This window comes from Neomonachus schauinslandi, chromosome 1 (genome assembly GCF_002201575.2).
Source record: "Neomonachus schauinslandi chromosome 1, ASM220157v2, whole genome shotgun sequence".
Lineage (NCBI taxonomy): Eukaryota > Metazoa > Chordata > Mammalia > Carnivora > Phocidae > Neomonachus > Neomonachus schauinslandi.
The window spans coordinates 170,769,752-170,785,761 of NC_058403.1; the positions used below are offsets into that span (position 1 = coordinate 170,769,752).

General features: G+C 36.7%; 1 protein-coding gene across 1 annotated transcript in view; it reads right to left on the reverse strand.

Annotated features, from left to right (window-relative positions):
* CNTN4 (contactin 4) overlaps nucleotides 1-16,010 on the reverse strand; it is a 703,244-nt gene that overhangs the window by 599,141 nt on the left and 88,093 nt on the right. The window lies entirely within an intron of this gene.

The window sequence follows — 16,010 nt, forward strand, 5'->3', positions numbered from 1 at the left end:
ACCAAATGCAAATTAGATTTGATCATTCTCAGTTAACATATGAGGACATCTGGGCTGCTGGACAACCACAGCGGACGTGACGGACGAAGTAGTATTTTCTTTTTTTTTTTTTTTTAAAGATTTTATTTATTTATTTGACAGAGAGATACACAGCGAGAGAGGGAACACAAGCAGGGGGAGTGGGAGAGGGAGAAGCAGGCTTCCCGCCGAGCAGGGAGCCCGATGTGGGACTCGATCCCAGGACCCTGGGATCATGACCTGAGCTGAAGGCAGACGCTTAACGACTGAGCCACCCAGGCGCCCGAAGTAGTATTTTCTAAATCATGTCAGAGTTGGTACTCAGTAATATTTGTTAGATAGGTAATTGTGATACAGTTGCCACAACTGGTAAATAGAGAATCATTTGTGTTGTTTGCCCAATATCCATTCAGAGAACCATGTCTCCCATCTCTGTGTAACTCTGAGACTGTCAGATTAGAAGCCCTGATACAACGGCGCCTGGATGGCTCAGCTAGTTACGCATCTGACTCTTGGTTTTGGCTGAGGTGATGATCTCAGGGTCATGAGATCGAGCCCCAAATAGGGCTCCACACTCAGCTTGAAGTCTACTTGAGAATTTCTCTCTCCCTCTACCTTCCCTTGCTCAAGCTCACTCGCTTTCTCTCTCTCTCTCAAAAAGTAAATAAAATCTTAAAAAAAAAAAAAAAAAAGAAGCCTTGATACATGACCCAGAGTAGTCAGTACCCATGCACTGGTCAAAACTTCAAAGACCTTTTTGGTGTTTAATTTACATGCTGGAGAGAAGGGGGGTAATTCTCAAATTTATTTGAGTCGTGTTTCTTTCTCTTACAACTGAGAAGTCCTATTGTTACATACATCTGCCTATCACTCCAACAGTAAAAAATAGTGTCTGAATGACATGGGTTATTTTCCCATCCACCTATATACTCATTTACTTTCCCCTTCCTGAGAGATATGTTAACCCATTTTAACTCAACACACTGGTTCATGGTTCTCTGGTTACTCAGATTCTGATTAATGATACTTCCTGTTGACTACTACATTATCTGCTGCGTACTTGGCACTAAATCCTTTTCCTTATCCCTGAGTTTATAACTCACCACTAGGCTTCACCACCTGCGAGCTTGGCTATGCTTGCCTCATAGTAGGGAACCATAGGGCCACTTGATCTCACTCTGTTAGTGCCCATGATCCCATGAGGCATAATTCTTCCTGTATTTTCATGCAAAATTTTCCTTCAGGCAATTATTTTAGGGGACGTATATAATAGTGGTTAAAGGCATTTTCTTCTCTTTCAAACAGGCTTGGATATAAGTCTTGGATACTACCTTTTATGAGCTGAGTATCCTTCAGCAAGTCATTTACCTATACTAAGCCTGTATCTCATTCTTAAAATTGGGAAATAATAGTATCTACTCTTATTTTGGATTTTGAGGGATTGAAAAGGATAACACATTTGAAATACATCTGAGAAAACCCAACACATAATAAGGACTCAATAAATTCATTCAAATCTATTTACTGAGTATAGAGATTTTATATATATATATACGATAATCATATATATGGTTATATATCTCATGATATATACCTCATTATTTTATATATATATATAAAAAATAGTGAAAGTATACCTCCTATATTCTCCTAGGTCTCAAGATGCACATAAATAAAACAAAAATGTATAGTTCTTATGGATATTGACTATAATAGTAGAGGCGGGAAACAAGCACATAAAATAATATATAATATAAATATATAAATGTAATATTTTTAAATATGAGAAGTTAATCATAAATAGTGATTTTGGGGGTATTTGAGGAGTTACTACTTTATGGACTTAATGAATTATAGAAAAATAATTACTATATCTTTATTACCACACTAACTCTTAAAGACACTAGATAATTAGAATATGCCAACATTTGTGATCGGTGAGCAACATTTCAACCTCCTAGGCAAGGTACTTAGAATCTAGTATATTCAAGGGTTTATGCCTAAGTTCCTTGAATGGGGAGGTAAGTATATTAAGGCAAGTTATATCTAAGAACAACTGATAATGAAAGAAATGTTAAAAAAAGGCACATGCTAATATGTTGACTGGGGGCAGGGGTGGGGGGTGGGTAGTAAGATTCATTATTACAGAAGTAAAGAGAACAGTATCAAGCATGTGAAACCTCAATATTTTCTTAAACTGCAAGATTAAATTATGACATGTCTTATACTGCATAAGCAAACTACAAAATTTGTGCTTCATTCTGCCCCAATGAAAAACCATGAACAAAATGGAAAGGGCTTGATAAGGAAAATGAAATTTAGGAGTGAGAGACTGAAGACAGATTAATTAGGGGGTGATTGCAATAATCCAGGAGATAAATTGTGGGGTCTGAAATTCAGACAGTGGCTGTACTGGCACAGAAAAATAAAATAAAGGGACAGTGTTTTTGCTAACTTTTCCCTAAACTTTAAAGGGTTTTCAAGTTGTTGGAAAATAAACAATTTATAAGTACTTTTAAAACTGCTGTAATAATTTTGGAATACCAAAGAGCATGAAACAATTTTTTTGAGAGGCATAAGTACATAACTTCCTTACATGTATGTACATTTAAGCCTACATAGATGAAAGATATGCACACAGATACACACAAATATTATATACTGAACAAATCAACATTATAATCACCACTGCTTTGCAAACATTATTGCTCTGTCATAGGACAATATACAACTTCCACAGCAGTAATTTTCTCATTTCCTGATTAACAGACACATAATATATACACAGAGACAGTAATATTCCTTCAGTGGCTGGACTCTCTATGGAGTGCCAGATTCTCACATGTATTTTAATAAAGCTTTAATGTGTTCTTTAAGTGTTACTGACCCCTCCAAGTAAAATATCATTTCTGATATAGTAGAAGGTGGGCATGATTAACACATGCCATCATTTAATTGCATCTGCCATTATTTTTAGTGTTTTATGCATCTCTTTATAAATGAAACACTAGCAGTGACATCATATTATGTAATTATGTTTAAGTGCCCATGTAGTTAAAAGCACACTAGGTCCTTTTTAGTGGATAAAGATGGTCTGAAGCCAGACCATCTAATCTTGAATCCTGGTTCCATCTCCTACTGATTAGTAATCTCAGGCAAGTTACTGAAATTCCTTGTCTAAAATCTCTTTTCTTCAAAGGAAATAAGTATATATAATATACATATGATACTTTTGTACTGTACACAAATAATGTTATATATACACACACACATACATACACACTATCTATATATATTAGAATATTCCCCGTTACATTTTAAGCACTAAATAATTGTTACCATTTTGTTGTCATTGTTACTATTACTGCTACTAGTGTTATTACAGTTTGCTGTGTTATCTTGGACAAGTCAAAGATAATGTCATATCCAGTCATTTTCCATGAGCAAGAAATATATCAAGATTCTAGGTTTGCTGTCTCTTTTACTGAGGATTTTTTTCCAGGTTATTTAACAAAGGCTTGGGTACATAATATTCACAATAATTGGAGAAGTAAGGGCTAGAAATACAATCTTTTAGATGACAAACCCTCTGCCTTAGAAGGGAAAAGGCATGAGGACAAATTGCTCTAATAAAAAACGATATATATATAACGTGGGGTGTAACTATGTTGACAGAGTGGGGAGGGGAGGGGGAAATGTTGATATAGGGAGGAGATAACACTTCATCCACAGTGGCCTGAGTTACAAATCATGGCCTGGTATTTGGGACTTAGGAATCAAGCATTAGAAGATGAGCATGTTGGGGTGCCTGGGTGGCTCAGTTGGTTAAGCGACTGCCTTCAGCTCAGGTCATGATCCTGGAGTCCCGGGATTGAGTCCCGCATCGGGCTCCCTGCTCGGCAGGGGGTCTGCTTCTCCCTCTGACCCTCTTCCCTCTTGTGCTGTCTCTCATTCTCTCTCTCAAATAAATAAATAAAAAATCTTTAAAAAAAAAAAAAAGAAGATGAGCATGTTGTTTATAATACTGAGGAAGTACTGGGAAAATCTGTAAAATAATTTGAAGTATTTGCCTTGGGTGTCTAGAGGAATGGGCTATGGGACCATCATTTTATCCTGTGGTTTGTTGATGCCATGTCCATGCATTCTTGGAATCAAATATTAAAGTGATATAAAAGTTATTTCAGTTAGGAATTTACATGTACTCAAATTACTGCAGATGTGAATCTCCAAGACTACTGTGAAATACCTGCAGCAGGGTTCTGGGTCTATATGAAGCAACTGATTTTCAATTATTGTGTGGTCACTGTCAACTTGCAGAGGAAAAACTGGGAGAGCTGGGTTTGTTTATAAGTTAAAGAAGTATTGCAACTGACATGGCAGCCACTAGAGATACTATCTGTTTCAAGGTCTAATGTAAAGAACTGTACTTTTTATGTAAAATAATTAGATTATTTCCATTTTATTTTGATTTTATTGACTTTGTGTCAAGTCATTTATTTCTCTGAGGTTTAGGTGTTCATCTATAAAACAGGATGAAACTACTTTGTTGTTGGTATTTTTCTTCTTTACTTTACTACACACCCATTTATTAACCTATGACACTCAAAAATAAAGGGAATAAGAAGGAAAAAAAGATTATACTTCTTTCATTAAACCACTAGGCTAGATTAAACTTGCTCTCCCCAACAGTTGCAGAGAGGAGAGTTTCTTGAAACTGCCTTAGCCCTTCAAAACATATTTAGCACTGTCACTTTCACAGTAAAAAAAAAATGACGAGAGCCCAACCCACGAGATGCTGATAGCATGAAGCAAAACATATGCTGATGTGACTCATCTAGTATCAAACATAAATAAACTCTATGAGTTTATTTATAGTAGGAGGTGTTTCACACTCAGAGAAACAAGCTCCAAATCAGATTCTGAATTCAATTCAAGGAACGAGGCTGAAGGTATGAATGAGCTGCAGAATAATGTACTAGAATATGAGGATTTACTGAATTTGAGTGAAAGAAATCAAGAAGAGAATGAGAAAATAATTGTATGAATAAAACCAGCCCTTTAAGAAAGATGCCAGTTAAATGGGACAGCAACAAAATTCTCTAAAGCCCTGGAGGCTATGGAAGAGAAAAACAGATTCTACATTCAAATCACATTAACATCACATTTGTTTATCTTCCTACCAGTGTGGCATGGCTCATTGTAACATATATACAGCAGTTTAGTTTGGTACACTAAAAAAACCCCAAAATACATAAAACGAAAAACAAACAAAAACCAGGACTGTGTCACAGCAGGAAAAAAGGGCCTATTCTTTCTTAAAATATGCAAATGCACAGGTAAAAAGGCCTTAAAAAAAACTGTCTTCTCCTTCCCTGGGTAATGCTCCACTTCCTTGTCACAGGAAATTTTGAGATTCAGATCACCAGACAGAGCTGACAAATCAGGGAATTAATGGATTTAAGAACCAACCCAAAATCAAAATAGGAATAACATTTTCATTCATTTATCTATCTGGTCAATGAACAACGAAGTGTCTCCTAACAGCAAGGTCTCTGCTGAGTGCTACGAGAGACAGCAAAAAGAGCAGGAAAAATTCTCTGCCCTTGAGGATCACACAAGCCCTATGAGGGAGCATGAAAACAATGTGGGTTACCTCAATTTCTATGCAAAGCTTTAAATTGATGTTTGGAGCATTCCTGAATATGAACAGAGGAAGAAGTGGTGGAAAGGGATATATTTTGGGAATTCCACCCAAATATGCAGCTTGCAAATATGTAACAAGAAGAAAGTGCGAACTTTATTTTTTTTTTTTAAGATTTTATTTATTTATTTGACAGAAAGAGACAGCCAGAGCAGGAACACAAGCAGGGGAAGTGGGAGAGGGAGAAGCAGGCTCCCTGCAAGAGCCCCATGTGGGGCTTGATCCCAGGACCCTGGGATCATGACTTGAGCCGAAGGCAGATGCTTAACGACTGAGCCACCCAGGAGCCCCAAAAAGTGCTAACTTTAGAATGAACATGATCAAGGAACACAGGTTTAATGTCATTCAAAACAAAAAAAGGCAAACAAGAATTAGCCTATTATTATTATCCTTACAGAATCTAACAAGAACGTCCGAGTCTTTCTCTGAGTTTGTATTTGAAACCTTATGATTATTTTTTAGAGTTAATTCAAGAAAAGGAGAATTAAAAGATCCTACGAAAATGCCTTCTACTTCATTATTTATAAATAATTTCAGGCATTAAAACATTGGTTTCTGGGGTGCCTGGGTGGCTCAGTAGTTAAGCGTCTGCCTTCCGCTCCTGTCATGATCTCAGGAACCTGGGATCGAGCCCCGCATCAGGCACCCTGCTCAGCGGGAAGCCTGCTTCTCCCTCTCCCACTCCCCCTGCTTGTGTTCCCTCTCTCACTGTGTCTCTCTCTGTCAAATAAATAAAATCTTAAGAAAGAAAAACACATCGGTTTCTTCTGACAAAAATAGTCTATAGATTTAAGTATTATTTTTAAAAGAGAGCTATTTAGGTAATATTTGTGTTGTTTCACAACCATATTATTTTATGTTTGAGCATATTCTATGGACCTGTCATAGAAAATGGCCACAGCTGTATTATTTTTTAAATCTATATTTAGTCTCTTTAAGTCACATGAATTTCAACCATACTTGAATGGTACTAGTTAAACATTTCTTAGATGTGGGAGGTTCCAATTTTCACCTTTTTAAAAAATCTGTTTCCCTTGTATAGACAACCATGGCAAAATTTTTTTAAATATTACTCTTGTAATGTCTTTGATTTCACTCTTATTTTCCAGACTGATCAAGAACTGCAAATGGCTGTCATTTTTAAACTTTCAGGGAGTAGCACCTGGATCTGATGGAACCCCTTGTTAGAGAGAGATGACAAAGATGCTTAGGTCACCTCTGCCCAATAAGCACATAAACACATATATTGGTTCCACAGGCCCCCTGAAGGGGGTTAACTAGGTTTAGATTATTCTGTCTATCCCATCTCATTGTTTTAGAGAGCTGTCTGATCCTCTGACTTCTGAGCTGGGATATCTGCTTTAGCATTACCCTTTAGGATTAGTTATCACATGTTAATACAAGTAAGCTTAAGTGGACAGTCAATCATGTTCGAGCTGTCAGGCCAATCAGATTTTTTTTTAACTTAGAACAAGGAAGAAAATGGATGTAGAATTCAAGGTGTGGGACTTCAGAAAATCTAGATGTAATAAATTTTAAACTTACATTTGTCAAGGGATACAAATGCAACATCAAATAGTTACATATGTAACCCTGATATTAGAAAAGTAAAACAAAACAAACAAAAAGCTTTGCTTTTCTGAAAGAATCACTTAACAAAAAGAGCAACAGGGTTGGAAGGCCATTAATTCATTTGTCTGACATCCACTTATCCATCCAATATTTATTAAGTGTTAGCTCTGGGGATACAATGCAGACCCTGTCCTCATATGCCAGGGATGGTCTAACAGATGAAATATCGGTTAAAATCCTACCATGATCTTCCACTGAAGGTTAAAAAAAGACATGAACTTGCGTCAGCCAACAAGGCCTTGTGTGATCTGCTCCCTGTCAGCTGCTATAATGCCATCTTGTACCACTTTATCCATTTGGCACACCCAGCATCATTGGCCTTACTCTATAATTGGGTCCCCCTCGGGGTTTCCCTCTCTGCCTAAAGGGCTATTCCCTCTGATCTTCACAGGATGGGCAGTTGTTACCATTCAGTTCTTGATTCTACATCACCTCCTCAGAGAGGTCTTTCCTAACTAGCATATATATATATATATATATATATATTTTTATGGCAGCCTCTTTTAGGTCATTCTCCATTTGTACCCTGCTTAATTTAATCTGCAAAGCACTTCTTATTACCTGATGTTATAAATACACATTGCCAGCTCTTTGCCTTGATTCCTTAGATATAAGCTTCACAAAGCAATGGTTTTTATCCACTTTATTCACAGAGTATATTCACTGTGGTAAAAGGAAACAGTATTAAGTAGTTGTCTGAAAAATATCTGATTAAACAACAAAAAAAGAACACACAGGTATATATAAAATTACACTGCCATGAAGGAAAGATAAATGTTTCTATAGGAGTATAAAATAAGGTGATTGGAGCTATCCTGGAAGAGGTGAGAGATTCCTAAGGAAATAATATTCAAACTTAATCACACATTTGTTTATCACATAAACTATGTAAACCAATTTAGTCCTTATTACTTAAAACCTAAAAAAAAAACAAAACCAAAACCAAAATCAAAACCAAGATAAACCACAAATGAATCAACTTATACATAGATTAAACTGGTTAGTGAAATTAAATGAAGGGAAAAACAACCAAGTGGAACCATACTCCTGTTTGAGTGGTTACCACCATAGAAGACCTGGTCTAGGATCCTGGTCCTCCAGTAGATCAGAGACCCCAACTCAGTGAAATGATTAGGTAAACACTTAAATACATATTTAAAATTGACCTAAATGATGTATGTTTGAAAATAATTGGTATGATATCAGAATGACAGATATATTCTTTCTTATTGAACTCTTGTAATTTTTAATAATTTGTCTTCTTTGCAATACAAAAGCAGATCCTTAAGAGCTAATGCTAAGATGTTATCAAAAGGGCAGTCACTCTAGTGATTTAATAGGAGAGAAAAGCATTGAAAGAGAAAAGGACGGGTGGGTAAGCATGAGAAAAGAAGGGAAGGAAACTCAGTTGTCCTACAAGAAACTGGTGGTCCCGCCTGACAAATGAGACCACAACATTCATTTCCTGCATCATTTCCTTCTCAATGCTGGATGGGTCACCAGGAACTAGAATGGAACCAACTCATCAATTATATTGAAGAGATAGTTTTGTCAGAAAAAACTCTTTCCTGCAATGCTGTCCTTTAAAACCATCCCTCTCTTACAGAATTCTAAGTAAATTACTTTTCATAAGTAAGCTTCTAATATTACATAAACTACTTCCTAAGTAAAATATTAAAGAGAGTTAAAAATATTTTCTCCCCTCTAGGATGTATTTCTTCAAAGTGCAGATTTGGGAATCTGACTTGGAAAAAAGAAACAGGTGCACTCTCCTTAACCATTTTAAAATATTTTGTAATTCAGGATTCAGGTCCAGGCACACAGTGCAGGTTAATTTTATGCACCAGTTTGATTCGTATACAGCATGCCCCAATAGCTGGTAAAATATTATTTCTGGGTGTGCCTGAAGGGTGTTTCTGGAAGAGATGAGCATGTGAATCAGTAGACTGAGTAGAGAAGAGCACCCTCACCAATGTAAGTGGGCCTCATCCAATCCACTGAGGACCTGAATAGAACAAAAAGATGGAGTAAGAGTAATTTACTCCTCTTGGTTCCTCCCTGGTAGCTTGAGTGGGGACATTTCATCTCATTTCATCTTCTTCAGCCCTTGAGCTGTGATTCATGCCACTGCCCCCACTAATTCTCAGGCCTTCAGACTTGAACTGAATTAAACCACTGGTTTCCTTGGGTCTACAGTTTGCACATGACAGATTATGGAACTTCTCAGCCTCCATAATCATGTATGTCAATTCCTCATAATAAACACACATCTCTTTCCTTTCTCCCTCTCTCTCTCTCCCCCATCCCTGCCCCCCTCTAATACACAAACATAGAAGTAAGCTTTTGAATCTTATATATCACACAAATAGTAGTAATGGATATATCACTACCTAGATGACACTATTTAAAGTACCCAAGTAGTTTAAAGTCCATATAATAGAATAAAACTAACCAAGCTAAATATTACCAAGGCCCTAAATTATAGTGCATTTCCTTTTAGGACTAAAATATCTCCTGAAGGGGTGCCTGGGTGGCTCAGTCATTAAGGGTCTGCCTTCGGCTCAGGTCATGATCTCAGGGTCCTGGGATCGAGCCCCGCATCGGGCTCCCTGCTCCGCAGGAAGCCTGCTTCTCCCTCTCCTACTCCCTCTGCTTGTGTTCCCTCTCTCGCTGTGTCTGTCAAATAAATAAACAAAATCTTAAAAAAAAAATAAAATAAAAAATAAAAAAGCTCCTGAAAAAAGCTTTACATGTGTACTGGGCAGAGGGTGTAGGGGTGGCAGGGGGTGCACAGGGGGAAGATAAATGACAAGTTTATAGTCATTCAATATTTAAGGAATGTGACATTAAAGAATTAGAGGAAACAGGAGCACCTAGGTGGCTCAGTCAGTTGAGCATCAGATCTTGGTTTCAGCTTGGGTCATGATCTTGGGGTCATGAAATTGAGCCCAGAATCCGGCTCCATGCTCAGCGGACAGTCTGCTTGAGATTCTCTCTCTCCCTCTCCCTCTTGTGTTCTCTCTCTCTCTGAATAAATCTTAAAAAAAAAAAAAAAAAACACAAAGAATTGGGGTGCCTGGGTGGTTCAGTTAGTTAAGCATCTACCTTCAGCTCAGGTCATGATCCGGGGGTCCTGGGATCCAGTCCCACATCCAGCTCCCTGCTCAGCAGGGAGCCTGCTTCTCCCTCTCCCCCTGCCTGCCACTCCTCCTGCTTGTGCGCACTCTTTCTCTGTGAAATAAATAAATAAAAACTTAAAAAAAAAAGAATTAGAGAAAATAAATAAAAATGTTTTGTAATTCTGTTTCCATTCAAAAAGTGTGGAGCACTGGGTGTTATACACAAACAATGAATCATGGAACACTACATCAAAAACTAATGATGTAATGTATGGTGATTAACATAACATAATAAAAAAAAAAGTGTCCTAAAACTCAATAGATAACAAAATAATTCTCAATATTAGTGAAGACCTGGATTGTCTTCATCTCATGTTTAGGAACAATCCAACTTATCTTTTGGGTTGAATTGTTATGGTCCATAAACTGTGTATTTTGTTGTTGTTGTTAGGGTTCTGCAATTCTAGACAACCGTAAAAATGTTACCACTTGATAAATTCCTGGATCTTGAGTTATATTTAGAAAACTATAATAGATACAAGAGGCAAAAATAATAATCATAATCATAAGTGACACTGACTTAAAGATCTGACTTAAAGATATACTAACTTACTATTCTAAAGAACTTGCTTCAGTATGTATTTTCATTTAAAATATAGTATTCTTTTTATACATCAGTAAATTCCCCCATATTTCTTTAAATAGCATATTGAATACTAGTTTATGGAACATTAGTTACTAGAAAGAGGAAGAAAGCAAGAGATGAGATGGGAAATTACCATATTGGTTAGAGCCAATTATAAGTGGAAGTTAAATCAGATATGAAAATAAAGCATTATTTAAAAGGGCATGTTTTCAGAGAGTTTTCTATTTATGTAAAAATTCACTTCACATAAGGCTGTTCTTTGAACTGAGATCCACCTGTTTTGTAATATTGCATACTTGCTAATGATTTCTCAATGGCTATACTGCTCCCTGCTGCCATTCGTGTTGCTAAGGACCCTGCACAGAACATCATGGGAGTAATCTGGAGACAGGCCTTCCCAACCCCCTTCCTATAGGCAATTACTAGCAATTAGTCACACTGGAAGGCTAAATAACTCTCGCTGCACCTGCAAAAACCATGTTTGAATGCCACAGCTGAATCCATTGTAGGAATCAAAATTAAATTTGAACTGAATATCTAGCCTAATACCTTATTTATTACCTGCTACTCTGCAGAATAAAATACGTGGAAGAAGACGCCCCCAGAGGTTATACTTTATCTTCAGTTTGTTAGACTGTTTCTCCATGAAGATGAGTCTCTTTTAGGGACAGATAATGTTGGGAAATATATTTCCCTTGGACCCTATTGTAAGCAATGCTGATTCAATCACATCACACAGACTTGGGAGGCTTAAATAAGACACCATTCCTTCCTGGAAAACATTACTTTTTGAATCATAGGCATTAATATGTTTATTAATTCAAGTCATATTCTACTTATCTTAATAATGGGCTTCTTTGGGGCTCCTTTGAATTTATCCAAATGCTTCACTCATTTATTTAGTAATCACCAAATGTAAAATATAGTAACTCATTTCGACTTCAATAGTAATATTTTATAAATGAACTGAAGACCATACAAGCAAATGCTGCCTAGAATCCACAGTAGGTACACTGTATCATCAAGCACCAGTTGCAATCCTGAATCAACTGGTAAATCAAGTAAAGGGCCTCGAACTAGTCACTTAACCTCCTTATTTATCTGCTGAACGGATGAATGAATAATAATAGAAAAAAAGATTTCAGGATGTTTGGCTCTGTAATGCAAAGACATCCAAATACTAAAAGAGAAACACACACACTATTCTGGAACACACTCTTATACATGCATCATTTGGTTCCTTTTGTAAAACCTGCTCTGACTTACTTGAACATGTTAAAAGTGAACTGAGGAACTGCAGCTCCAGTGTTACAGGTAATACAAAAATTACCTGCTCACAATATTTACCAAAGTTGTACCTAATTAAACAAGGGCACACAATGGCACAAAATCTCATACTTTGGAATTTAAAGATCTATATGAGTGATTTTCAAGTACCCTCAGTTAACCAATCTGAGGACTGTGTGATTTAATTCTTCAGCAAGCACTTTTGCCAACAGATAAGTAAAAAAAGAGCTGGAAAATAGACAAATATGACTGAATGCCAAGAATATCTCTGCAAATATAATATTTATGGCCAGAAAAGAAAACTGCTCTTCAGGTTGTAAAACTTCTGTGGATTTCTCTTAGCTTTGGTTTGTTAATCTCGCTTACTTACTGCCAGAGGCTTTTGCTAGCACTAGTTTTGGCACTACTAAAGGCTAAAACTAAAAAATTTACTTCTAAAGGTTTTTTTCAAAAGGAACTGCTTTTAAAATAGGCTGTTGTACTGAAGAGCAGGAGAACTTGAGGGTCTCTGTGCTCACCTCAGTGTTGAGTGCCCCAGGCGCTGGAAAAGGAGAATCATAATCAAGCCCTCTGAGAGAATAACTGTCAGCATTTGTCCCTGTTTTACTGTTCTCTTCTCCGTAACCCCTTTTCATTAGTGATCCAGTTCAGACTGGTCATCTTCCACTTCAGAATCACACCCCCACCCCCCCGCCCACCCACACACACACACACACTCCAAAACTTACTGTAAAGAAGAAGAGTCAGGTGACGGCAGTCCAAGTTAAAGCAAGACATTCGTATCCCCTCTACAGTTCTTTCAACAACGCACAGCATCGTGTTATCATTCACAGGAGGGAATGCAAGTGGGAGGAGCACCAGGATTTAAAAAAAATCAGATTATTCTGACACTAAGTAATGAAAACAGAAAATCTGAAAGGTAATGGTTTGCTAGATTCAGTACAACAGTGTTTCTCACATTTCAGTGTGCATCAGAATAATCTGAAGAGTCTATTCAAATAGATTGCCTGGTCCCATCCCCAGTTTCTGGCTTAGTAGGTCTAGGGTGGGGTCTAGGAAGTTGCACTTCTAACAAGTTATCAGATGATGGGAATGTTGCTGGGCTGGGATACACGCTTTGAGAACCACTGCTCTGAGGCTGTAATACTTTAATGTGGAGTAATTATCTTGCTTTGTTTAAACTTACCAGAAACAGTATACAGTGCAGACACCCACCTTACTCCCAGGAATTTTTAAATAAGTCTTAAGGATGTTCAACTTTAACAAACATCTCATGTAATTTTAGGGATTGTGGTTTAGGAATAGACCATTGCCACAGTCTACCCTGAACTATCCTGGTTTACACTTGCTGTCTCAGTGACCACCCAGTTACTTTCTAAAAAAACTGGAACTGAAGATTCAGTATATGCTAATCCCATCTGTGAACCATACCTTAAGAAACAATGATGCAGGGGTACTCCAAATCAGCAAATCGCCAATGTCTTCACACCCCTTTTAAAACACTTTGTTCACCCAATGAGAACCAGAACTGCCATTACTGCAAAAAAAAAAAATGCTCAGCCAGCCAGTGGCCTACTACCATATTCTGAGCTAAGCGTCTTTGGAATTATATGTTATTACTGCACTGAATTATATGTTATTACTGCACTGTTATTACTGCACTTCCTCTCTGCCCTTTATTTCTTATTTTGGCAAACAATTTCAAATAGAAAGTGTGAAGAAGAGACATAGCTTGGGCCTGCCACAAAAAATAAAAATTAAAACTAAAAGAGTAAGAATATTTTGAAAATTTTATAGCTCTGGGTATCTTTAAAGAACCAGTGAAAGAAGTATACAGTGAAGGTAAGCAAGCAGTTAAGAAAAAGGTGAAGTTTTTGAGCTAGTGAAAGTCAATATACAGATAACTGCAAAAAAGAATTAAAGGGAATGTAAGATACACAAAACAAACTATGGCTGAAGGCATATCATCATCTCACAGATTTTAAATAAACCCAAATACCAAGTTTGATGCTGGGAATGGATCTATTAATACTTACAGACTAAAGACTATAAAGATCCCATTAATGCTGATTTGTTTCCAAGGTGCATGTCCCCACCAGTAAATTAAGCAAGTCATTACCTCCAGACATTTATACTAACTCCACCCTAATTCACCATATCTCCTTCTCCATTGCCAATATGAATTGGATGAATCTTCAAAGACACAGGTGATTAAGCTTCATGCTTCAAAGTTTCTCAAAGTGTGTACTAGAAGCCACCTGCATCATAATCATTTAGGATTTCCATTTTAGAAAATGTTTCAGACCCTAAGGCAGGATTCTACAATCAGAATGTCTGCAAGTGAGCCTGGATATGGATATTTTAATCAATATAGAGGTGATATTTATGCATGAATTTTAAAATAAAATTTTTAGATCTTCTAATAAGGCTTTTTCTTTCTTTCTTTTCTATTGCTTTTAAGTAGGTGGCCCTCCAGAACAAAATGTATAGATTCAGAAATTTTAAGTTTGATTGTTAGCAACGATGTTTTAAATTTCACAATATAGGGTGCCTGGGTGGCTCAGGCGTTAAGCATCTGCCTTCGGCTCAGGTCATGATCCCAGGGTCCTGGGATCGAGCCCCACATCAGGCTCCCTGCTCTGCGGGAAGCCTGCTTCTCCCTCTCCCACTCCCCCTGCTTGTGTTCCCTCTCTCTCTGTGTCTCTGTCAAAATGAATAAATAAAATCTTTAAAAAAATAAATTTCACAATATAAAGGACTCTACATAAAATGTACATTTATGGTAGTGACAAACTGTCATTCATTATAGTGTGAAAAATGAATTCAAATAATTGGGTCTTTTAACAGACATTTTCTTTTACAGTGTTTTGTTTTAAGGAACATTAATGGAATAAGTTTCTTAATGGAAATTTTTCTTCTAAAATGTTTAGCAGTTATTTATTGGTATATGTAGTTTTTCTTATGCTAAAGTGATTTCCGGGGGGGGGGGGGAGGAACCATGAAATTGTGAATTGAACAGATTTAATTATCAGAGCCTCCCTGTTCCTCACTTTGATAATTAACAGGTTCCATTTGTATGAAAACAGGTAGAAAGCAAAGAAAAGGTTAAAGATGAAGAAATACTTAACATAAAATCTACAAATGAAATAAACATTTCAATGTTTACTAATTCAATTTTGAAAGTTTACCATTTAAGGTTTAAAGTTGGAAAAATTAATCTTAGCAACACTTTGTTCTACTACCTGATAAAAGTGGAATTTAACATCAGGATCTGTAAACTCCAAGTGTACCATTTTATATTTCAAAAAAAATTATCTTAAAAATTCTCTAACCAATTCCAAAGGGAAAGAAACTCTCAGTTTAATATATATGTTTTATTTATAAACTGAACTTCTGGGCATATCTATTTACACAACTGGAAAAATACATGAGGCTGCTTAAAACAAAGTATGTATGAGACATTAAACTAGAGAATGAACACACACACAGAGATTATACATATACATATATGTGTGTGTGTGTGTATAATCAGCTACAACAGTTGAAGACACTATATTTTGCAGTTAACATCTTCACTAAGCTCTGAGGTCAGGAAGAATGCCTTTTC